Genomic DNA, 26,980 nt, shown 5'->3' with positions numbered 1-26,980 from the left:
CGGTGATCTTGACTAGAGTTTATTAGATGCCCTCTTCAAAGTTCTATCAATAGAAGTGAGCTTTGAGATATTAGAATCTTGAAAATTGGCAGGGTTGGTTGATTCCTCTATGAATTCTAGGAACCTTTCTTTCATTCTCTCAATGTCTAGCAATTTCTTGTTTGTAGTCGCATATCACTCAGTGTGCAAATCCTTGAGTACATGTAGACTTTTTCAATCAAATTCTTCACATCTTCTGTAATACCCTGCCAAAGGATCCAAAGAATTAACCTAAAATTTCACTAAGTTTGGTAGCATTTTTTTTTATTTTAATACATGAAAGTAAAACCATTTACAACATACATATAGTAACAGAAGTAATAACATCATTCAACTGAAAGTAAACATAAACATACATAACATGTTACTTTCTTCAAGGATCCCTTAATGTTGAGTCACATCTAATACTACATCCACATGAAATAATAATGAAAAGTCCAATGTTCATAATTTACATTTTTGAATGCTCAATCATCCACTATACATGTCACAGGGTATGAAAGGCTTAAAAGAATATACATGTGTAAAAATAAAGATACATCATCCTCATCAAACCCATGATACAAGTGCAATAAAGTAAATGAAACCACAAATCATACATGATACATCATCATAGGAGATAATCATAAATTACAAACATAACTAACTAAGTGCACAGTTCCTCCCAACCGTAAATAGCATCATTAGACCATTGTGGGCCCTAGCCATCCCTCTGTGCGTAACATCCCAAATCACCGAAGAGATCATCGGTACTAACATAGTAGGAATGTCACACCTAAATCATACTACATCATATGCAGAAAGTAATCTAACATGCAAAGTAAAGCATAAGATAACATCATCTAACATATGCAAATCATCAATGTGAGGATACATGTCCACCATCATAATCCATGAAGATAGATGCCAACAAAGAATGCATCGGCCACTGTGTCTCAGATGGATCTCAAATGGTAAGAGTGAAAAAGCACTACCACCCGACCATGTGGAACCTAAATGGTCCACTCCCACCATGCTGAGGAGATAATCTCAAGTCCCAAATAGGCTATCAAATCACGTAGCATAAATACTCTCTAAGTCCAAGAGTCCTAAAAGTATATTAACTCAAAGGTTCTAATCACAAAACGAAATCTAATCCCAGGGGCACACAAAGACATGTAGGAAACCTACTATGCAAGCAGGAAAGTGTCATCGCACGGATCATGCTAGAGTTACCCTGTCAGTCTCTTAATAGACCCTGGCCCCCTAGTGATCCCTATGTAGCCACTAGTATCCTCTCATATAGACAAGGCATACTACGAAATGCAAGGTTGAAACCAAGCGTTCTCTCTACTCCCATCCTAGTCTGTACTAGCACTCCAGGTATGGGCGAGAAAAAACAATTAGCTTATTAGGTTCATTTAATCCCCATTTAGTGTAAATGTTTTCACTTGTTAATGAAACTTACAATGAGTTACCTTGGCAGACACTTAGGGCCCCGACCCCCATTGAGAGCCACTTCTCGACACTACAGGTAGATAACCTACCTAAGCTCATGGAATCATAAATCACAAAATCACCACAGTCCTATACAAGCGACTGGAAAAATACCAAAAGAATAATCCATAATAAGAGCATTAAATCTCCATGAGAACATGAAAAACATCCATAGATAATTATGACCACAACAATTCTCTATTGGCAACTGAAGGTATCACTGATAATCAAAAGTATCCATTGGTTCTCAATAACAAAAATATATCTCAAAATTATACTGATCAAAGACTCCAAAAAGGTTGAGTCAAAACATGTCACAACATGACATCATCAAGAAATAAATCAACACTTCAGTCCTATCATGGCGACTGGAATGTAATCCAAGGATAACTGATCGATGACTCAAAAATGATTAGGTCAAGTGTCTCATACACATACATCTCAGCTTCACACATGAAGACTGATGAGCATCAACAAACAGTGAATACAAACATCTCATAGAGCATACCATCACATTACCATGGTTGGCTTTATAAAGATCGAATTCAAGACATCATCATGACATCACAATCATAACCTCTGAGCCTCTGGTAGATGTCCTATAACTGGTCAACACTAGTCAACCCAAAAACCAAAACAAGAAACATAGAGAAAACACAATGCAAACATATGTTTTTGGTTTGCTAAAATTACATAGTTGAATTGAGTATGGAGGTTTCAGTTTCAGTTTGCAAGTATACTTCAAGTATATAAGTTTTATCATTTGACCTACAAGTCAACCCGTTTGTTCCCTCGATAACATTATCCTTCCATTATTTACAATTGCTTTCTAAGAATAACTGAAGGATAAATATTTACTCATTACACTAATCTTCTTTGACCCTTAATTAAATCATTTTCTTTATTTTGCTAAGATCAATGTTACTAATTGAATAACTCAATTAAAACTTGATTAAATATTATCATAATTTGAATCACTTAATTGATTTATCAATAATAATGATTTCTTTAAACATGATATAAATTATTACCAATAATAACCCTTCAAATTTTTGATATTTAATATACATTAAATGACATATAATAAAATTAAATAACATAAATATTAACAACTAAACTTTGAATAATCTAATTTTAACATAACTAAAACTTTATCATTACAAACATTATCATAAAACTTATTAATATTGATTATATATATAAAAACATTAATGCATATAATAATTTATTGTCAAATAATAAATTTGCTACAAACTTAAATCGTATCACATATAATCTCAAATCATAAAATTTAAAACTTAACTTGACATTAAACCCACCTGCGATCTACAGGGAGTCGTGCGCCGATGGCTCAATAAAAGGTTGTGCGATAGTTTATTGGAGACTACGCAGTACCATTCATGTACCGGTCAACTCGTAGGTACTCAGCATCCACCTTAATTTCTTAAACCAAAATAAACTTAATTAAAATACAAATGCTTCAAGCGATGTTCAAATTGCAGCCACGTATATGTGGCAAGCCGTGCCTGCAACATGACACAGGGACCACACGTCTTTCAGAGATGGTCAGTGGGGTGTGGAGGGTTTAAATCTCGCCCACCCCAAAAAATGTTTATTTAATATATATATATATATAAAACATTTATCGCGAATTTATAAAAATAAAACTTATAACAAAATTGACATACGTTTAAAGCGATTCATATATTGCTGGTCGCAAAAAAAGTTTCAAATCACTGTGGAAATATCCACGTGAATAGCCCGTGCGACCCGCGGGTGTTTTCAATTTTATTTTAGTACCGAGCATATTAAAAACTTAAAACCTTTCCATACATGAAAGGAGGAGACATGTTAAGATTTGCAAGTGGTTTAGTTCGGTGGGTGGCTTGTTATAAGGGTCGTGTAACCTGCGGATTGCAGGTACTTTGCGATACGCAAAGTTGCGTCAGATGCCACCATCGAGGATGGTAAGGAGAGTGGGGTGCGGTGGGTTTAATTCCCGCCCACCCAAAACAATTTGATTTTTTATTTTTTATTTTTTTATTTTTGTTTATTTGACTTTTTAATAAATATGTTTTGCATTTAACATTAAATTTTATATATATATATATCATCTAATTTATTACAATTTTCTCAATAAATTTTCAAATAAATGGAGTCTCTCCTACAAGAACTTTACTCGATTTAAACAAAATATAAAATTCTTTTATTTTTAATTTGAATTATAGATTTGCACGATCAAAATTTATTTTAAAATAATTTATATACTTATTTTAATATCTACTAAAATCAAGATCAAATTTGGAGTACGAAGACAACGTATCCTCCGTTAACTCAATCTATTCGTTCTCTCTATAAAATGATGTATTAATTAGCATTTAAAACCTTGCCAGAACAAATTTCAATTCTATTTTAATTTCGAACCCAACCCCAGTTAAAGCTAATTTCTTTCGAAAGTTTCCTAAATAGATTTTCTAATGATTTCTTCGCAACCAATTAAAATCAACATGCATATCAAAATTCCAATTTTCAAAGTTGAAGATTCATTCACAGAGTATTATTCAAATACATATAATAGACACGATGAAGACAGGAAGAGAAAGAACGCAAATGGAATATGTGAAAATCACGAGTGCACCTGGATACTGATGCTAATTTGCTATGCCTCAGAAGTCCATAGAAAAATTGATTCCTTCTCCAACATTTGCCATTCCTCCAAGAATCAAACCAACCGAAACCCCCAACTGACTAGAAGTGCTTGTAGAAGCATATGAGCATGTAGAAGCATATGAGCTTCTCGAATGCATATCCACTTGTCCATACACACTAGGAGAGCCTCTATATAAAGGCCTCTAAGATGCATCTAGAATGTGTCTAGAAAGAACTAGAAGATAAGCATGACAATCAAGCACATAACTTCCATGATAAAAAGATGAACATGATGAGGTGTCTAGAATGTTGTAGACACTATGTGCTCAAATAATATGCTAACCCCTAAGTGTAGACAACGCGTGCATAATTAGAGTGCAAACTCTTGTGTTGTCTACATGACAACTCCCGAGAGCTCGCATACTCCTATGTGAATAAATACAATGCACATTAATTTATTTAATATTTACTTTACTCTTTCCAATTTAATTTATTAATTTTAAATCTCATGCACTCACTTTAATAACTCCACTTGTTTTATCTTAATATATTTATATTTTAATCACATGCACACATCATGCAATCTAGAATCTTTTAATAATTTTAATATCTTTTCCACTTTTAAATTTATTTTTGAAACTTAATTGATAAATATTTATTAACTTAAATAAATATTATCACATTCCAACTTTAAAATTATAACTTTTATCTTCAAATTTAATTATTTTATTTAATTAATTTTCCAATTAATTAAATAAGATAAATATTAAAATATCAAATTAATTTTCCATTAAATTAAACCATTAATTAAATCTTTTAATTAGACTTAATTAATAGAAAAATATACCAAAAACTCATAAAATAAAATACGAAAACCCATCATAGCAAAGCACATACAAAATCAAACCAAAAGGGTTAATATCACGAATTACGTCATCTGACATATTCGGAGGGTAATCAACTAAGATACTTTTCCTAATTTCCAATTAGGACAAATGGCTTAAAGGGTTGGAATTTGGACTTGAGAATTTATCTTCCCTCTCTTACCATTGAGATAATGTGATAGGGTAAGCTCATCCTGGCAATTCAAAGAAGTCAATACCCGATACCTGCAACTTACATAAAAATCATGCATGTACATACTCTATATATATATATATATATATATATATATATATATATATATATATATATATATATATATATATGCTAAGCTAAACAGGCAATCCCGACTAGCAGGTGACTACGACTCCCTTCCTTAACCACATCAGAAACACTATCCAATAAGAGAACAAACACAAACACCATACACATGCAAGTATGGGGTAAGTATCCATAAGAAAACACATGTGATAATAAACCATCTAACTAATCATCATCAATAATTGAAATTACTGAATAATCATCATACATACATGAAATGTAGAGTCTAAGTAATCTCATCACATATCAACTGAATCCATAGCACAATATCTGATAGTCTCAAAACAATGTTGCTAGCCATCAACATAAAACTAGCCCTAAAAGAGTTCAACAATGGTAACAAAAATGCGAACTAGGGGCAGGCATTACATCTTCATATGCACTCTCCAACTCTTGCTTAGAATTTACCAAGCTCTCCTTCTTGAACTCCATTGATTCCTTCCAATGAAGTAGTGATTCTTTACTAGTTCTAAGGATACCAAGACTGATAGCGATAACAATCTTCATGTTTATCACATCTTGGAGCAACACCAATTCTTCTATTAACTTTTTTTCACTCTACTTGCATTGATACTTGGTGAGTATATATGACCTCTCTCAACTTATTTGTGTCCAAAATCAAATTACCCAGGTTCTCAATTAGAGGAGGACCGAGGGTCTTCAAATCCTCCATCCATGTGTGACCAATTTGACCAAAATGCTTCTCCTGATGTAGCTTGATCAATAGGTTCTTATTCTTCTCCATAGTAGGATCAAATGTGCTTGGAGTAGCACTATTTGTTGGCACAATAGCTAAAGGTTTGAGCATTTCTTTTTATATAGTTAGTAAGATCCTTGTTTAAGGCCTTCAAAGTTTCCTTTGTCTATATTAGCTCCTCCAATCTATCCTCAATCTCCACGTTGGAGTACTTCCACACATTGAGCATGGTGTCATGCAAAGGAGGTCCCATGTCATGTGTCCTTACTTGGAAGTCTCTTGGGTTTATCTCTTCTGTTTTCCCTGCCTTCTAAGGTTCAACAATTTCCATCACCATGTGTCTAGTATTGGCATCAATGGCTAGAGCCACCAATGTCTTTTTCTTTTTAGCCTTTTGAAATGGGGGTTGTGATTGCATAGCTTGGGCTATCAAATTTTTAGGAGGTGCATTGTCCTCCATCCTCCTCTTCTTCCATTTAATGGTATTCTCCACCCAAGAATTAGTTGTGAGGATATTAAGTGATGTCTAAAGAGCTAAGGGGTCAAATAGCTTCCTTGCCATCAAAGGCATCTCCATCTTCCTGCTAGAGAAAGGAAAAGTAATAGTTTATTAACAAAATATGTAGGTGGATTACCTTAGCCGCCATCACCTTGTTGCTATGGAGTGATTTGGGCTTGATTGTAGTGCCTGCCCCTAGTTTACATTTTTCTATCATTGCCAAATTCTTTTAGGCTAGTTTTATGCTTGGTTATTAGTAGTATTATTTCGAGATTATCAAATATTGCTTCACTTTTGGTTGATTTTATGATGAGATTACTTGGTACTCTATACTTCATGTATGCATGATGATTGGTACAATGATTTTAGTTATTGATGATGATTAGTTAGATGGATTATCATATGTGTTTTCTTATGGATGCTTACCCCATACTGCATGTGTATGGTGTGCGTGTATGTTTTCTTTATGTATGATGTTTTTGATGTGGTTAAGGAAGGGAGTCATAGTCACCTGCTAGTCAGGATCTACATGATGCACCACTTCCTGCCATTACTTGTTTAGCTTAGTATATATGTGTTTGTACATGCGTGGATTTTATGCAGATTGTAGGTACTGGGTATCAACTTCCTTGAATTATCAAGATGGGCATACCCTATCGCATTATCTCAATGGTAAGAGAGGGGAGATAAATTCTTCAGTCCAAATCCTAACTTTTAAACCCATTTGTCCCATAAAATTAGGACAAGTATCTGAGATGTTTACCTTCCAAATGCGTCGTATGATCTAAGTTTGTGATTATAACCCCTTAGTTTGATTTTGTATGTGTTTTTCTATGATGAGTTTTTGTATTTTGTCCTATAAGTCTTTGGTAATTTTTCTATTATTTAAGTCATATTAAATGATTGAATTAATGATTGAATTTAATGGAAAATTGTTATGATATTTTTAATATTTAATTATATTTAATTAATTTAGAAATTAATTAAATAAAAAGAATTAAATTTAAAGACAAAAGTTATAAGTTTAATTTTAGAACGTGATAATATTTATTTAATTTAATAATAATATATTTAGGAGTTCATTTTTAAATAAATGCTAAATACAATTATTATTTAAGTTAGTAAATATTTTATCAATTAACGTTTCAAAAATAAATTAAAAAGTGAAAAAGATATTAATTTATTACAAGTTTTATGATTGCATAAAGTGTGCATGAGATTAAAATTTAATAAATTAATTAAAAAGAAAAGTCAAGTGAAATTAAATTAAGATATTTTATATTGCATAAAGGTGCATGAAAACATTAAAAGAAAGATAATAAAGAGTTAAAGACTGGTAAGCAAGGAGTCCTATCAGTGATCACATAATTAGTGCCCCGAACTTAGGAGAGAACTCCCTATCAACATTGGAGGGTTCATTTTCAGAGGACCAAAGTTTTGGGAGGATGGCGAATTTTGGGAGAAGGAATTTTTGGAAGAGAGAAGGTTTTGAGAGGAGATATTTCTCTCACAAATCCTTTTGGGTGTTATGATTTTAGCTTCAAAATCCAAGTAGATTCTCGTGATTGATTCACAATTAATTACACTATTTCTTTTCTTGTCTTCTTCATGACTAGGGATTGTAAATCCAAATTTCTCTGTGATAAATCTTTGAATATTTCAATATTGTAAATTACTGATATGCATGTCAATATCTTCTGTATATGTGAGGATTAAATTATCAGTAGAACCCTTGTCCAGTAGATTAAAAAATTAGAATTTAAATCAGAAAGGGTTTTGGAATTAAAAAGGAAATTTGAGATTGAGCTTTTGACTGGTTGGCCATACTCTCCCTATCAGATTAATGATGGAAATTTTTATATTAAAAAAAAAAAAAATTAAATGTTTTTTGTGGGGGGGGGGGGGGGGTGGTTTAATTAACAAATTTTAAAAATATATAATATTAAATGAGGGCCGTAGGCCCTTGCAACAACCACAGGCTTTTTAAAAGGCGGCGAGCTTTAATAAACGTTGGGAATGTTTTATTAAATTATGAAATTTTAATATTATTTTTATTATTATTTAATAATTTTATTAATAAGTTTTAATATTATTTTTATTATTATTTAATAATATTTATATATAAGTTTTTTAATATTAATTTTATTATTATTTAATAATGTTTATTAATAAGTTTTAATTATTAATTTAAATATTAAATGAATTTATTAATAATGTTATTAATTATTAATATTTAATAATTAATAAGACATTCAATGGAGTCTTAGATTTATTTAAATTTTTTTTAAAGGCAAAAGTGAACGAGCCATTGAATATATATATTAATAAAAATTGGTTCAAGAGCTCAACTGGGAAAGAACCAGAAAGAAAACCCAGCATCGTTGCAAAATGTACAAGTGACAATCATCGATATTTACAACATATTATATTGATGAGAAAATCTAAATTACAAAGTGTAGGAGTATTCCCACCAAAAAGCAAAATTTATCAAATTTTTACATTTTTAGAACCAAGTCGAACAACATGAATGGAGGACTCAAAGTTCAAAAAAAAAACCAACGTTTTAAAACATGCTTGATGTTGGAAAAATTAATACACAAAAAAAGAAAGTAGCCTTTATACTATCATTCTTCCATATCCTCGCAAGAGGCACCCTCAGCAGAAGTGGAAGGCATACCAGGTTGTAGAGAATAACCCCAACCAAAATCCAAGCATGGTAAATAAGCAACCTCCCAGCCCAAACCTGACCCTTCAACAATGACAATAGAATTACTAGTGGAAGAAGGTACACTCCAAATTGTGGCAATGATGTACGACTGAGAATGCCAATTCGTTTCTTGTGTGGCAGGGTGTTTTGAGCTAAGAGCACTGGAAGCTAGGGCAGACCAAACACCTAGTTCATAGACAAACTGGTTTGGGGAGGTCGAAGGCTTCATCATGTGAGCAAAAAGTGCATGTACATAAGATATTGGTAAGCCCAAAATATCGAGCAATGCAAATCCCATTTTCTTCACACCCTCAACTAGTTGATGACCCAACACTTGTGCCGTGACTTGCAAAGTCTTTGTCAAGAACCATGGGTTATGCTTTTCAAAGGACTTTTGTAACACCTCGAATGTCGCCATAACTTCATGTTTCTGCATGAGTAGGGATCTTGGAAATAATCCGCCCACCAGGGCATTTTCAGCCCACAAATCATAACTCTGCATCACCCATTTCAACTTATTATTAGCCCAAAATTCTGGTCGGACCACCTTGATTGCAATAATTTCCAGTCGTGATGTTGATTGGAGTAGGTTCATAGCATTTGACAAGAATATCGAGACCAAGTTTGAAGGAAACACATGTCTTGAGGTTGTAGAGAAGAAATCCTCCCCAATAATGGTGCGAATCACACGACGAATAGAATATGAGTGCACAATGAACATGATATCTAGCACCGCATCATCCAAGGAAGGAGAAAGTGTGTCTTCTTCCAATGCCAGTTGAAGCTTAATTCTGAAATTTTTGGGTAGGATGTTTTAGTGACTTTGGTTTATTTAGTTATTATTAAAATATCTGATTTTAATGAAATTGTAAATTATTTTATTTAAAATCAATGAGGATTATTTTTAATATTTTAAATAAATAATTACCCTTAGGTCATTTGGGTCAATGAACTTAAAAACTGAATTAGGGTAATTGTGCAAATAGTTAAATATAAGAATGGGTTAATTTGTAAGGGTAAACTATGAATTTTATCTACTTAAAACATATGTTAAACTAGAAACTAAAAACTTACTTTTAACTCAACCATGTGTCTTCAAAATCAAACCAAACTATGAAACCTAGACTATGTTATCTGTATGTTGTCTATGTTTTGAGTTTGGGTTGACTAGAGTGTTGACTAGTTTTAGAACGTCTACCAGAGGCTTAGGTGTTTTATGATTGTGGTACTATGCTGAATTGATCTTGATCTTTTAAAACTCAACCATGGTAATGTGTTGGTATTCTCTTTGATGAGTTTGTTTATATTGTCGATTATTGTTTACAATGTTATTATGGGATAATGGGATGAAAGTTATGACCTACTTGACTTAACCATTTTGAATCTTCGATCAGTATTTTTGGGATACTTTCCAATTGCTTGTAGAGAACTGATGGGTTAATATGATTTATTTTTTCTTTCCAGTCACTTGTATAGGACTGAGGTGAAATATTATGATTATTTAATTTGTACTTTTATGAGCCTAGGGTAGGTTATCTATATGTAATTTCGAGAAGTGGCTTGCAATCGAGGTCGGGGCCCTAAGTGGTTGTGAGGGTAACACATTGTATGTTGTTTAATAAGTGAAAACACTACAATAAATGAGAGTAAAATGAACCAAATAAGATTCTTTGTATGTTCTCACCCATGCCTCGAGTGCTAGTAAAAACTAGGATGGGAGTAGAGAGAATGCTTGGTTGTGACCATGCATCGTTAGTATGCCTTGTCAGTACGAGAGGATACTAGTGCCACATAGGGTCACTAGGGGGCCGAGGTCCTAAGAGACTACTAGAATAACTTGAGCATTGATTTTTGTGATGACACTTGCCCACTTACATAGTAGATTCCCTATGTGTCTTTGTGTGCCTCTAGATCTAGATGTCAATTTATCTTGGAACCTTTGAGTTAGATTACTTTTAGTGTTTCTTGAACTTAGAGAGTACTTTTGATATTTGAATTGATATCCTGTTTGGAACTTGAGACTATCTCCTTGGCACGGTGGAAGTGGGCCTTTTTGGGTTACCACTCGGTCGAGTGGTAGTGCTTTTTACTTTTACCATTGAGATCCGTCTGTTGATACCATGGCTGGAGTTTCTTTGTTTGCATTTCCTTTCATTCTATCTTTGTATATTATGATGGATGGTTATATCTTTATGATGGATAGTTGTATCTTTATGATGGATGGTTTCACTTCTTGTATTGTACTTTTTTTCATGGATCCGAAAAGGATGATGTAATCTATTTTTATAAATGTATATTCTTTTAACCTTTTATACCTTGTGACATGTATAGTGGATGATTGAGCATTTCGAATTTTATTTCCAAGTGGCATTAAGAACAAATGTATATTATTTAAATGAACTTTGGACTTTTAATTATTCTTTCATGTGGATGTGTAATTGTTAGACTTAGTATTAATTAAATTTAAATGTGACTCAACATCTTGAGATCCTTAAGGAATGTAATTTGTGATGTTTGCTTAATTATGATTGTATGTTATTGCTTCCGCTACTTTATGATTGATGTGTATGTTATTCTTTCTTTAAAAAAAATTTGTTAAGAAAACTTAGTAAAACTTTAGGTTAATTCATTTGGATCCCTTGGCGGGGTGTTACATTGACCATCTCCATCTGAGCTGCCATCAGGTGGATTGTCCTCGAGTTGGTTATTGTCCCCATTAAGATTAATCACTAACACCTTGGAGGAATTCTTGGCTGCTAACTACTCTTTCTTTTTCTCCTTTTCTTTTTCTACCTCTATATCACCAACTTTACTCATTTTAGGTAAAGAACCTCCTCCACAAGAAGGAGTGACTTGCACATTCCTATCATTTGGAGGCTGATCACTTCCCCCTCCTACTAATTGAGATGGTACCATAGATGTAGAAGTAGTTGCTAGAATGGTAGAAGTGGGCACAGATGTTGTTTGAGCTCCACTGGACATGCCTACAGATGAACCTGCAACACTCATCCTCTTTCTTCCAACTCTCATCCATTCTACCCACTTATCCGTCCTTTTTATAATTGCATCCATCATAATCTCCATTTTGTCAACTTTTGGGTCCTTTGGTGGAGTAGACAAAATAGGTTTTTTTTTGATCTCTCTCTCATAGGTAGAAGACCATAAATGAGATCCGTCATCCTATCATCCACATTGATATTCACTTGTATAGTTTGACTTGCTCCATAGTGAGCCCTGACCAAAACTTCTCGAATGTTTGAAATTCAGTATAACAATCTACTCAATGATCTTCAATATCAGGTACATGCTAGTACATGGAACCAAGATTAAGATTATTCCTCACATAATTCATAGGGTCAAATTGTGGCTTTATGACTTTATAGTCTTTCAACTTATACTTTCTCTCGAAGGATTTTAGTAAGTTCTTAGCATCACATCTAGATGCACATGAGTAGACTCCTATAATAAGTGGGAAAGGAAGTCTCACTTTCTTAACTACTGAACACATGGTGTTGACCTCTAGCACTTGCCTACATAATTCAATAAACACAATCTTATCATTTGGATACCTTGGTGATGTCCACAAGAAACCATTGAATCCAAAAATCTTTCTTTAGGAGAATGTGAAGAATTGGATGAAGCGACATCCGAATTGGGTCACCATTGAAATAGCTTTAGGTGAAAATCTTCTCTCTAGACACCCTTGAAGCTCTCTACACAATCTCATAGTCAAGACATCATTCGCCTTTGCATATTCCTCATAGCTCTTTTCCAACTAAAAGCAGGGATAGAAGTCATACATCTTCATGGTCTCATCAAAGTATTCAATACATGGCAATCTTGGCCACAGATGATGTGTTGCCAAGACATTTATAAGATAGGAAGACATATAAAATTGCTTAAACGCCTTGGCTGAGCCCAACCAACTAGTAAATTCATCACAGATAATTTGGTCCCAATCGATATATTGGCCATCCACATAGACCTCTTGCACTAAGAAGAAATGGTGCTTCATGAGATTCAAAACTTCTTCATATCCTTTTAACCTCAAAAGTAAGGCCAGGATATCCACAATTTCTCTCTTAAGATTGGTTCCAAATAACATCTTTGGAAGTTTACTCTTTTTTCTCTTCGGTGGATGGAACCATGTTGTTAAATTGTCTCCTCACCTTAGAGTTTTCTTCACATTAAACATTGATGCGGATGAGCCAAAGTCAATATAAGAGTATTTAGATCTTTATGGAATCCTAAAAGCACTCTACATCAGTCCTCTATCGAATTTGGGCAAGATAGAGTTGTCTGACATCATAATTTGCTTCATCCCTAGGTTTTATTTGTTTATGCACTCTTTGAAAAGCTCTGGCACTTGGATGACCATTGGAAAACCAACAGCCTCCAAAAGCCCACTCTCTTTAAGCTTTAGAGTGATAAGATGAATGGGATGATTGATGAATCTTCTATGCAAGTCTTTGAGATTATAAAATTTGAAAGATGTGTCTGTATAACTCTAAAGCTCACTCACTAGTCCAGGCAAGTGATCAATTCCACCAATCCTTTTGGCCATTCGCTATATAACATCACATAGAGCAAGAAAACTTGCACCAATCATGAAATTATGCTAGTTCCAATATGCAGAAGTGAACTTACCAACAATTCGATCTTATTGAATTCAAAATTGAATGTTGGGCATTGAATTTCCCATGCCATAAAAGTGAATAACAACCCCTTGACTCAGATTTCTCCTTTAATGGTGCAACAATCAAATTTGCATTTAATTTAGTTGGTTAACAACTCAATTTTATATCAAATCCACCATTAACAAGAAGTCATATGATGGGTTTTAGTCTTTAACCCTTGGCAGAGTGGAGAACAAACTTTTCCAATTCTCAAGATTTCAGAGAAGTGGCTCTCAATGGGAGAATCTGAAAATGATGCTCATTAGCCTAGTCAGGAAAGAAGAATTACCTTTCCTTTTTCACAACACTCCCTTTAGTTATTTTAGAGCAGTGTGACTTCCATTACTTTCTTGAACATCTTCAAAACTTCACAATTTGCCTCTATCAAAATCATGACACTTTTGGTGTGCTTTGGGCTGCAGAGAACTTCATTATCAATTTTCCCCAAAACCCTTATACTTAGCCATTTTTCTCTCTCAGGTTTCTTTAGGAAGCATAATGTTGGCATCTTTGACTGAATGTTTTGTTTCATAGTTGGGATAATACCACAAATTACAATGTAACATATCCCATCGGAGAAATGGCCTTTAAGGTGCTTTTCCGATACTAGAGTGTCCATTTTCACTCTTTTCAAAAGTGCATTATAATTGATCACTTTCCCTTGGAGTATCATAATATGGGAATCCTTGAAGAATATTAGGCCTTTAAACTTGAGCTGCTAACAAAAAGTGCAATATACTTAACCTTTTCTAGGAAGTAGCATTTGGAGTGTGCTCCCAAAAAAGGAGAATTTTGTTCACTACTTTTTTGAAATGCGTTTATAATTAGAGACATCTACTATGAGAAGAAAGATATGAGCATTTCTGAAAGAATAGTTTCTCTTGCTATGAAGAGATATGTTTGAAATATGCTTTGTTAGAGAAGTGGCTTGAAAGGTGCTCCAATGTTAGGAGGAGTAGCTAAAACATGGAAACTCCAACATGACTTAGATTTAATTGAAACTTACTCATCTGAATGATCATTTGACTTAAGGCCTCTCTAAATAACTCCAAGAATACAAATCTTCATGCACATGTGTTAAGAACTCGATCTAATGTGCTTCTTCAAAAAATTGATGTCACGGGTACACCAGTGCACTGAAAATGGCCAAATTCTAACATGGCAATTTGTGCCTTTGAGACACTCCAAAATGGTTCTTTCTTACTTAGAATGCCTTCAAGCATTTCTAGAATGAAAATCTCCATGTGCATAGCTCATAGAATGGAAAAATTCACACTTTCAGAAAAGTGCCCTCTAGGGTGGTCCATTGTTTGGAATTACAGTTATATGGGTGATTTTATGACAAGGGAAAAATCATCTCACTTAAGCTCTAGGATGCCACATATATAGCTCATTTTGGGCTAGAATTACTCTAGGAACCTTCAGAATACAAAAAATCCAACTTCACACTTAATGGAATGAGCCAGGTCCATGTTTTCAAAAAATAGAAGATCTAGCTTCACTACACACCCGAAATGAGCTTTTTTCAAAGATGTCCACCACATCGCATTTCTTCACATTAGGACACATGATCTTATTTGAGAAACTCAATATAGACTCCTTGTGTATGTATCCATCATTTTCATCACAAAATGGAGCTAAATTCACTCTGTCTGGAAAATTGGGTTTTAGACTACTCCTATGGGGGCATAGTCACAAAGGTGCATCTTCGATTCTACATAAAATTGAGTTATTTCTTCACTTTTGGGGGAATTTAGGGAGTTATTTTCTTTATATATGCTGCTTTGAATTTATCCACCTTGTATTCCTTTACTAGTTTACATCTAGAGATTGTCTTTCATCCCATGTCAGAGACTCACTACATGAGCTTTGTTCCCGACGGAGGAGTAGACAAACACGTGAAACTTTTAAAAGAGTGTGCTTATACACTTTTTATGATCCAATTTGAAATTTTGGCTTTCTTCCCATTAGAGGAAAATTCTCAACAAGCATCCCTCCCAATCCTAAGATCTCTAAGACCTTGATGCACTTGATTTGCTTGAGTCCTGCAATAGAGGGTCAAGGGAGAAGTCAGAGCAGGGAATTATTGAAATCCCACATATGAAAGCTTAAAGATAAATGGTGAGAAGGAAAAAGCCACTTATGTCAACCTAGAGTCATACACTTAGACAAAATTACATTAATTTGACTCCAAGCTAAAATCTTAAAAGGGGGAAACTGAAATTCTGGCAACAATTGGCTCTGATTAGGGACTTAGGCATGCAAGAACACAAGCAAGGGACCTAGCATCTTTGGTTTTGCACAAGAAATAATGAGAAATGCACAAGGAAGGGAAATTAAACTAAACAAACATGACAGAAAGCAACTAAACTAAGAAAGTAGGGAAAGCAAACTAAGCACACATCAAGAAAGGAAACAACTAACTACTACGTAGGGGTAAACTGCTTTCAATTATGAATATAATATAACTTTAGGTCATGGTCATTGTAGTAATATGACATAACCTCTCCAATGGGATAGGCCAATTTGAAAGCATTATTTTGATTAGCTTGAACAATTTTAAATGGCCCCTTTCAAAGACACTCAAACTTAGAGTGCATACCTTTTGGTTTACACCTCTTATATTCCCACAAGAAGATCATGTCCCCTTCCATGAATCCCCTTGGTCTTTCTCTTTTTTCAAACATGCATTTCACTCACATTTGGTGTTGAGTGATCTGGTCTATGAGCTCTTCTCTTTCCTCTTGTAGGCGAGTCAGGTACATGATTCTCTTTTCTAGTCCATCCTCGAATGTGTCATCCTTAATTAAAGTCTTCAACTTGCAGGTGGCAATCTCCCAAGGTAGAGGTAGATTGGCCACAACTCCATAGGCCAACTCAAATGGTGAGATGCCAATTGATTGCTTGGGTGTAGTTCTATTTTCCCATAATGCATTAGGAAGTTTCTTATGCTAGAACCTCTAGGTGTCTGAAACTAACTTCTTCATAATGCTAACCAAGTTCTTGTTACTTGACTTTGCCTGCCTACTTCCTTGGGGGTAATAATAAGATGAATGTCCTAACTGAATGCCATTACAATAACATAAATCAACGATCTCTAAAGATGAGAAGTAAGAAGCATTGTCCATGATTAATTTGAGTGAAACACCAACCCTGACAAAAATATGCTCCTTTAAGAATTTACACACAACTTCAGAAGTCATTTTCTTCATTGGCTTAGCCTTAACCCACTTGTTGAAGTAATCATTTGATGTTAGGATGTGAGTGTGACCCTAGCTAGATGGTGGATTGATTGGGCCTATGAAGTCCAATCCCCACTACTGAAATGGGGCTTCTATGACTACTAGCTTAAGAGGAAGAGTAGCTAATAAACAATTTTCATTTCTCATAATTCTCCACCCATTTATAGGCATCATAGAACATGTTAGGTTAGTAATAACATTGTCTCAATATTTTGAAAGCTGTGACAGAGGAAGAGAAATCTCCTCCACACGCCTCATCATGAAATGTCTTTAACAACTTTTGTTGATGTTCCTTCTTCACACACCTCAAGAATGTGCCATAAATAACCTTTTTGTATGGGATATCATCATGTATAACATACTTGAAGGCCTTAGTTTTTAGGTCTCTTCTTTGTTTTGTTGTTAACCCTTCTGGACACTCACCATACGTAAGGAATTGTGCAATATTGGAGAACAAGGGGTCTTGGAGGCTTACCATTAGTGCTCTTGGGATATCCTTTGTTTCACTTTTTTGTTGATTCTCCATCATTTCTTTGCACAATCCATTCCCCCACACGAGCTTGGTTGGCCTGATCTCTATATTATATTCTTGAACATTATCCACCCAAGCTCCTCTTGTATTGCATCCAATGTCTTCCTAGGTCAACGTGCTCTTGACTACTAAATCTGGTATATGTACAATTGAATGAGAGTGCAATAGATAGAATCTAAAGTTCTTTAGGGCTCTTACCATAGTGTAAGCATGCTTTTCCATCTAGGAGTATTTCAGTTCATGTTCTTTCAGGGGAGCACGAATGAATGCAATGGGTGCCTACACTCCTTCCTTATTTTCTTGCACGAGGATGGATGTCAATGTATAAGTTGATGCATAGCAATAGATTATAAATTCCTTGGTATAGTCTAGATGGAAAAGAATAGGGGCCCTAGAAATGGTCGTCTTGATTTCTTCAAATGCATTCTTTCTAGCATCACTCCATTTGAAAGTTTGGTTACCTTTCATCATGTCCACTATGCATTTCCTAATTTTTGAAAAGTCTAGCACATAATGCCTCAAGAAGTTCACCTGACCAAAGAATGATTTGACTCCAATTTTTCTTGATGACAGGTTGAGTTTATAGATAGCTCTAACCCTTAGATCAATTCTAATGCCTTCTTGAGACATGATGTGACCCAAAAACTTGCCTTTTGTAACATAGAAGACTAACTTTTTTGGATTCAATGAGATCACATTCTCTCTGCACCTTTGTAGTACTTTCTCCAGGTACTTAAGGTGATCTTTCCTCTTCTTGGAGAAGACACTAAGGTCATCCAAGCATAGAATAATGATCTTGTTCTTCAAGCTTCCAAAAGATAGATTCATGGCATGTTGGAAGGTTTCATCTGCATTAATCAACTCGAATGACATCCTATTATATGCAAATTTTCCCCACGGAGTAGTGAACATTGTCTTCTACTGGTCAGCTTCATCAACTTCAATCTGATTGAATCCTGAGAAGCTCTCAAGCATAGACATATTTTTTTATCTAGCTACAATCTACAAGAGGTGGTCAATGTTAGGAACTACATAGTTGTCCTTGAGAGACGCTTGATTAAGGATGCTGAAATCTACTCATATCCTTATCTCCCCATTTTTCTTCCTAAAAAGAACTATGTTATCAATCCAAGTAGAATGGTGGATGGGGTTTATAATCCTAGCCTTTAACATCTTATCTATCTCTCTAAAGATTACATCCTCTACCATAGGATTATAGTTTCCTTATTTTTGTTGAAAGGGGGCTACATCAGGCTTAAGGGGTATCTTGTGCTTGAACTTTGCATCCATGAAGTTCTTGTTGAAGTTGATGAAAGATCAACCCCATAGCTCCCAAGCATCACCCGCATGAAAACTCCTATCATAGAAAGAGAGAAGAAAAAGATATGGAGGCTGGAATTCCTAGATCCACAGATAAGACATTCTTGATGAGAGAAAAAAGAAATTTCTATAATTAAAAGTGAATGAATATTTACAATGAGGGATCATCCTTATAAAGGAGATAAAAACCCTAAAAGGTCTAACCTAGGTTGCATCATAATAATTAATTATTAGGTGCCTAAATTTTAGCTTAAGCAGACTAGAGTTAATTAGGAAATATCTAAATACTCTAACAGTTCTTAAGGTCTTCATATCCCCAAGCAAACACTTCCTAAGAGCTAATTAGCAATTTCTTTGCTTCAACCCTTTCTTGCTTAGTGCAACACTTTCCAATGCTTATCATCTTTGGGCTTAACTCAATTCCTATATTTAGCCCATCATATTCATCACTAGTTCCTCCCTTCCTATCTCTTTCTCTTCTAATAAATGCATCATGCCTATTGAAGAGGTTTTCCAATGATACTAAGTGAGGAGGAATTTTGTTACCTTTTAATTGAATGTACTTGATTAACATTCTTTCTTGTTGTCTCATAGTAGGTCATGACATGGATAAGCGCTCCCCTCAAAGTATTATTTTGTGAAAGGCTTAGCTCCTTCAAGGACATGTTGGATATGCTTGTCATCATTAAAAACTTGCCATGATTCTTCATTATCATGCACATTAGTTCTAAAAAGGACTTCAACTTTGTAGAGTTGATCTTCAAAATTCGGGTGTGAAAGAAGTAATGATGTTGATACTTCTAAAGAATTTTCTTTAGCACTCTACTCCCTAAGCACCACTACAATGGAGAAAGCATCAAAGCCTTTAATCTCGTCCCATACCTTATTATAGTAGTTCCTCAATCTATGGTTCTTAACAAAATACTTGCCTCTTACTTTGTACACAATCAACTCAACATCACCTTGATCTTTGAGTACTTTAACTCCTTTTTGTTTTGCTGCTGCCATGCCCAAGAGAAGGGCCTCATATTTAGCTATGTTGTTGTTATTTTTAAACTCCAACTTGTAGGCCAAATGAATGATTCTTCCATTAGGAGATACCAAAACTACACCATTGCTAGAGCCCACAAAAGCATATCTTCCATCAAACTCAAGCGTCCATATTTGGTCACCATCAGGCGATTATGCTTCTTGCATATGAGGTATATCAACGAACAACATGTGATTTCAAAATTGTGACTCTTGGTAGATGATATGGGCTTTAGGATCATTTGACTTCATAACTGTGAATCTGGCCTTCTCCTCTAGTTCAAGCTTGACCTTCTTATTTTCAATTGCTATGATTGCATGAGATCAATCAAGCTTGATCTCTCCTCCCATGTCTCTGCAAAAGATATGGCTTAGGAGCATGCCGTAACTGGTAGGTATATTTGTCACAAGGATTGTTAGCTTTAGTCTTTTAGTAGGATAAGAAGCTAAGGAAACTTGGGCTCATGAATGCTTTGTGCTAATTGTGCACTCCTTGCATCTAAGTAGTTATAGTAGTAGGAGAAGAGGTAGAGTAGAAGTTAGAAGTAATATAGAAGAGCTAAAAGATAGTTTGTAGCAGCCATATCTGTGGGTGTTGTGGGCTATCCAAATCTTTCTCCTTGCTTGGATTGCTTGTGTCTACAAGTAGTCTGGAGATTTCCTATATTGCTTTCTGGTCAAGAGCATACTCCCAACCCCTGATATACTAAAGACAATGCTTATTGCAAATCTTTCCACTTTAGGGAGCTATACTTTTCAATTTAGAGGGTAGTGACATAACACATATGATGACCCCTTTATTGGTAACATCCTTTTGTTTCTCCACACATTAGGCATCTCAAGAGTCAAGGTATAAGCCAAATTGAGGAGGGACAAACTATCAACCAACACAATCTTGCATGCTTTTAGTAAAGCACACCCCTCATAGGGTAGATCATCAAAAGTGATCAAAATTGTAGCCCTAACAGGCACTTTGTTACTACAATAGTGAATATTTTGTGGGTACCATCTCCACCATAGTTTTACCTTCACCTTGGAGGGTTTTTGTGTTACCAAATCTTATGTCTTATATTGATTGCTTGTTTATGTGTTTTATTCATGATATTAGATGTTAGATATGATATTACTATTGGAAATATAAGAGGGGTAACTAAGAGGGAATGGGTGAATCAATTGCCAAAAATAATTCCAAATCACGTAGATGTCAATACAAACTTCTTATTAACTCAAATCCTTGCACAACTCGGTTAGAACTAGATATTCACTATAACTCGGTTAATAAAGAAATCTTAAGATATTAATGTATAATAACCTTTAGTAACTTAGTTACAAAAAGATAAAGCAGTAAGCAAATGACATGAACACATGAGACACCAAGATTTAACATGGGAACCCAATTTGGGAAAACCACCAATGTAACTAGTTACAACTTTTCACTCTTCTAAAGTGAGCCCTATTAGGAGCCAACCTAGTTAAGGGTTACATAACACATTGTTAGGTGTGACCTGTTAAAGGATTTAAATCACCCTGTTAGGAATGACCTTGTTAGAGGACTTGAGACACTTCAATCTAGAAATACCACCTTGTTAGAGGATTTACACAATGATTGTTAAGTCAACTCTGTTAAGAGACTTCTTCACTACAACAATTGTTAGAGGGTAACAATAATTGACTTGATTGATGAAGCAACTTAATTGTAGATTTAGATTACTATTCTAGTTAATCTTTTGAATCCCTCCTTGATCAAAATATTCTTTGCATCGCCTTGGATGTTCTGCCCTTAGTTAGATATCCTTCTATATTCACATCTTATTCTCTTCCACAACTTCCATATTTCAATCAACAACCTGACCTTTCATATATATGAAACCCAATGTCAAGTTAGCTTGAGTATCCTTACAAACAAACAATTAACATTCACTAAGTCTACTTGCAAAAACCAAATAATAAACAAAAAAAATTCATTGTCACTCAGCTGACACTGAAACTAAGTCTCTCAGTTAACATTGAATTCCTTTGGTAATTAACTTGACTCAATTTACACTAAATTCCTTTGGTAACCAATCTGACTCAGTTTATATTGGAGTCCTTTAATGATCAACCTAACTCAGTTCACACTGGACCACTGAACTTGGTTTCTTTTGAACTTCTACTCAATTGATACTAGAGTAAGCTCAGTTAAAGTATGACATTTGTGTAACATCAAATGCCAATATACAATTGAATATTATTTTCAACAACTACATGTTATTATGTTGCATGATTGATTACACATAAAGTTAAGATTAAGGTTGAGGTGTGTGGTGAATTAAGTTTTATATGGTTTATGTTTGAAGTGGTAAAAATATTAGAGATTCTAATTCACCTCTCGTCTCAACATCTCACTTTCCCATTAGAATTCCAATGCCTATGCACTATGAGTTGAATGGTTGTATCGAGCACTAATAGATAATTCTTTTGGTACAATGACAACCCCAGTCTAACATAACAAGTAGTGTCAAATCTTGGTCACAACTTCAAATCATCAAACCCTTGGGTAATATCGAGGTGGAGATTGTTGAAAAAATATTTAGCGCTCCCCTTGAGGTTTGTGATAGGGGCTTAACTACTTCCTATGTACCATAATTTAAGTGGTTGTATTAGGCACTACTAGATCTAATGAAGGTACCCTCTGATACCACTTGATGACGGGCCACACTACCCTTACCAACTCACAACCAAGAAAGCAACAATATGAAGACAATTTTATTATACTTGAAAATCCAATAGTAATTACAATAACATTTTTGGCAAGATTTCTCAAGATCCAATCCAAACCCAAGCTAGTCCAGATCCACACTCTGGTAGAAACCTTTAAGATCTCAACTTTGTGCTCGCAAGCCACCAAGCAACCTCCTTGTTTCTAAACCGCAACCACTAGCTCTTCTCCAACCTTATCCAAGATCCAAGTGTAAACTGCCTCACATTTGGTGCTCTGTCTACACACTCACAACTCCACCATAATTCTACTGTAAACTGCCTCACATTCCGCGCTTTGTCCACAGACTTAGGAAAACTCACTCTTGACTTCCTCCTTCTCTTTCACACCTTGAAGCCTTCCAAGCTTATTTCTGCTCTAATTTTCGTCACTTTCTCTCCTCCAAAATTTTTCTTCTTCTTCTTCGTCTTTTTTTTTTTTCATTTTTTTTTTTCAATAATTTTCCCATGCAAGATGCTCTTGCATCAAGATCAATCTTTTGGTGAAACAACAACCCCACTCCAACACAAATATCATAAGCAAGATCAAGACCTTTACCTCATTGAATTTAACCTCTAAAAGTGCACTAATTAATGCTTCCATTGTAATCATATTACATTAAAAAATACTCTTTTCTTTATTTGTGCTTGAATATAGTCCACCCTCTATCTTTACCTCAAATTGTGTCTTTGTAATAAACTAGTAGTAAATCCTTGTGCAGGTCAAGTGTGTTTCCATCTAATCCTTCCAAGTATCATAGTTTTCTCACAATCAAACTTTGAACTTTCCTTCTTATAAGCCATGGATCTCCTCAAGTTGAAAAGCTTTCTTCTCAAAGAGGACATAGTGATTTGATACTAATTGTTAAGAAGTAAATCCCATGTACAACTAACAGGAGGTTGGGCAGGGTGTGTGTGTGTGGGTGAATCAGTTCTGCCAAGATACTTTTAGATCCAAACTTATAAATCAGATAACTAATTAGTAAAATAATGATGCACAATAATAAGGAACCATACACCATAACACAATGATTTATCAACTAGGGAAAACCTTGGTAGTGATGACACCCATTCAATTTCCTTGTCAAAATATGTGAACCTATTAGGAGTTAATTACAATACATTTAGTCTAGTTGTCCTTGTTAGGAGACCTTAAACCCTAGTTAGAAGGTTCCAACCTTGTTAAATGATGACAGGGAAAAAATAGACCCACTACCTAAATGCTCCAACAAGAATTAAGATAAATTCTTTAGGATAAGATATCCAAATCAAGTGAATTGACTGATTAGAAACTTACTTGCCAAAACATTTCCTTTGAAGCTTAACATAATCATTCAACTCTATCTCTGCTTTGCTAGGATCATACAACATTCAAGCTTGCATCCGCTAACCACATACAAAGTACATGTGACATATGTGATGATTTCCAGTTAAGGAAAATATCCTTCCTTTTTACCCTTATAATTAATTAATTAGGTTAGATTATTAAGGCTTTCTTAATATACAACTAATTACATAAGACCATGCTAAGACATACACACCATCATAAGCATCATTACATATACTATATTGTGGTTCCCACATGTTACAATATAATGATTACATTTCACAATGATATACAACATGTTTCCTCAACAGAGTCAAATGCTAGTAAAATATACTCCATGTTACATGACAATGACCTTTCCAAAATAATCCCAACACCTTGCTATCACAAAAATAGTTGCATGAACATGTCTTCTACCATGAACCAAGCTCCTTGAGGTTAATTCCATCTCACTCGTAATATACAACAAATATGCTACCAACTCTCTAACATTATTTCCTATACACTAGTCTGCTACCACCCTTCACCAACCATACTATAACTTATCCATAACTCAACATAAGATCCAACAATCATAGATAAGATATTTATAATCATTCTTCTACACAAATCTAAGCTCATATAACGTATCTATTATATGCCAACTTCGTTGTGTCAAAAATCATCCTACGATATAGAAAATCTTTGTCTGTCATGATCACATGAGTATATGTTGTCATCAATGACAAAACCTATCATCAATACAACACATAAATAGTTCATCCAAGTGCCAACCACACCTTTATTTCTAACAAAAACTCCTTACACTTACTATACAACATGACAAACTTTCCCAATGTATATCTTATTTATAGTGATATTATTTGATTAGTTTATTTTATAATTGTGTATATAAGGTATAGAGTTTTTGGAAATAAATGATATTAATTAAAATATAATTTGTGTTAGAAGTTGATTCCAACTTAATGAATTTTAAAAATCATATTATTTTATTGTGTATATTTTATTATAGAATTTTTACATAGCCAAACTCTAGTTTAAGTCTTGTAAATCATTTAGATCATTAAGATCATAAACTTGTAATAATTGATAATTGATATTTATACTAAGTTTAAAAATCACAATTAAACTTTCATTGGCTTGTTTTACATTTAATAGTTCATGTTTATATCATATTGGTTATTTCCTTTGTACATTATCTTGAATATCTTAAGTCTTTGAGTTATCAATATTAACCTCATAAACTGCCAATTTGTATAGCCTACTAGATATTTACTTTAAAGTCAAAACTCAAATATCCTTAACCTTTGAGCCATACTACCATTTTCCTCTCGATGTTTTTTTTGAAACAAGATTTAAAAAAAATCTTAATAACAAAGATTACACAAAGAGATGCACAACAACAACATAAATACTATAATTGGAAGAAAGGAAACTTTCAACTACCTTTTAAAATAAAATAGAAAGTTACAAAACAATTGAAGCACAATAATTCAAAGAAGCATATGAAAAGTTCCCTCTAATTACAACTAATAACAATAATGACCAAACAACATTTCATCATTAATTCCTCTATTGTCTTTAATATTCCTCCCAATAGGGACTAGAACTAGGAATCAATGTTTGTCAAAACCAATAAACAATTTTGAACTTGTCGCCTTATTTCTAGTTTTCAAATGTTTGGATTTGAGAATGACTTGTAAGCATAACAACTAAGTAGGATGTGAATAATGAGCTTACAGTAGTAGAGTTGAAATTCTTCTTCTCATTAATCACTGCATAAAATACCCAACATCATAAAACAAGAGCTATCCATATCTATCGGTAGAAGTACTCTCCTCTAAAAGTTGGTAGCTACATAATACAATCCAATAATAAATTCAAGCTCAAGAAAATTAAACGTTTGTCTTCTTGACATTTTCCACATCTAGTCACCCATGATGCACTTTTTTGGGTGAAGAGAAGTGCCTAATGTGCTCCTTAAATTTTGAGGAGGTTTCACAAATACAATATTTCATATTTCAACTCAATGGGTCAGGTTATGTTTGAAAGTGAGGTCCCACATTAGATAATTTATTAGATTTATGGTGGGATGATTTATTTTATTAAAGTTGTATAAGAATGAAACTTAATCCTTCTCCTTACCAACAATAATGGAACCATTACAAGTTATTTGTGAGCTAAACATTCACATTAACCCGAACCCATCTATAAACATCATTAATCATATTCAACATGATTATTGTTAGAGTGAGTTGTTGTTGGTGTAAAAAGGCCATTATACCTAATGTAATTTGACATGTGAGTTCAACTTATACATGTTACTTCTGTTTACTTAGTGAGCACATTGGAAACTTCCTACTCAATCATATTACCACTTATCCACCTTAAGTGTATGATAAAATATCACTTTATGTTTCAAGTCATATGATTAAGACACATCATAATCTCATGGCATCTTATGTTCAACTTGGCTTATATAACCAAGGAGTCCTCTTTATAATATTGACTCCACAATTATTGTGTCATTTGCATCCTTAGTAGAATAACATTATTCTCTCATCTCTCTCTCTCTCTCTCTCTCTCTCTCTCTCTCTCTCACACTTGTAATGTTCCCATCATAAAATAAATATTTAATCAAACCTTTGTTAATAGGTTGATTGATTTAAGTATATCTCAAACCCATTTTTATTTAATCGTTTTCATAGGTAGGTGTGGGCATTGGCTATCTTTGTAAACCCTCAAAAAGTTTATCCGATGGGTATTTAAGCACGACATGTAGGTATTAGTTGGTATGCGATTTGGATTATTTCTTTGTACTACAAATTCTCGTTGGGATTTTCTGTTG

Source organism: Cupressus sempervirens, chromosome 1 (assembly GCF_028749045.1).
Source record: "Cupressus sempervirens isolate cs-2001-9-10 chromosome 1, ASM2874904v1, whole genome shotgun sequence".
In the NCBI taxonomy this organism is placed as follows: Eukaryota; Viridiplantae; Streptophyta; class Pinopsida; order Cupressales; family Cupressaceae; genus Cupressus; species Cupressus sempervirens.
This window is presented reverse-complemented; position numbering follows the sequence as displayed.